A 621-nucleotide genomic window follows, 5' to 3' on the forward strand; every position below is an offset into this window, starting at 1 on the left:
CCCAGTTTAGGAACAGCCTCCCCTCAGACCTCCACTCTCTTTCCTCTCCCAGTTTAGGAACAGCCTCCCCTCAGACCTCCACTCTCTTTCCTCTCCCAGTTTAGGAACAGCCTCCCCTCAGACCTCCACTCTCTTTCCTCTCCCAGTTTAGGAACAGCCTCCCCTCAGACCTCCACTCTCTTTCCTCTCCCAGTTTAGGAACAGCCTCCCCTCAGACCTCCACTCTCTTTCCTCTCCCAGTTTAGGAACAGCCTCCCCTCAGACCTCCACTCTCTTTCCTCTCCCAGCTTAGGAACAGCCTCCCCTCAGACCTCCACTCTCTTTCCTCTCCCAGTTTAGGAACAGCCTCCCCTCAGACCTCCACTCTCTTTCCTCTCCCAGTTTAGGAACAGCCTCCCCTCAGAGCTCCACTCTCTTTCCTCTCCCAGTTTAGGAACAGCCTCCCCTCAGAGCTCCACTCTCTTTCCTCTCCCAGTTTAGGAACAGCCTCCCCTCAGACCTCCACTCTCTTTCCTCTCCCAGTTTAGGAACAGCCTCCCCTCAGACCTCCACTCTCTTTCCTCTCCCAGTTTAGGAACAGCCTCCCCTCAGACCTCCACTCTCTTTCCTCTCCCAGTTTAG

At 55.4% G+C, this 621-nt stretch overlaps 1 long non-coding RNA gene across 1 annotated transcript; it reads right to left on the bottom strand.

The window, feature by feature from the left end:
• Positions 1-137: 137 nt before the first annotated feature.
• Positions 138-598, bottom strand: LOC127923369 (uncharacterized). The gene is made up of 3 exons (XR_008114249.1): positions 500-598; positions 312-405; positions 138-264 (listed from the first exon to the last, which is right to left on the bottom strand). It is a non-coding gene; the product is annotated as an uncharacterized LOC127923369 (long non-coding RNA).
• Positions 599-621: the final 23 nt, after the last annotated feature.

The sequence above is a fragment of the Oncorhynchus keta genome, unplaced genomic scaffold (genome assembly GCF_023373465.1).
Source record: "Oncorhynchus keta strain PuntledgeMale-10-30-2019 unplaced genomic scaffold, Oket_V2 Un_contig_29432_pilon_pilon, whole genome shotgun sequence".
In the NCBI taxonomy this organism is placed as follows: Eukaryota; Metazoa; Chordata; class Actinopteri; order Salmoniformes; family Salmonidae; genus Oncorhynchus; species Oncorhynchus keta.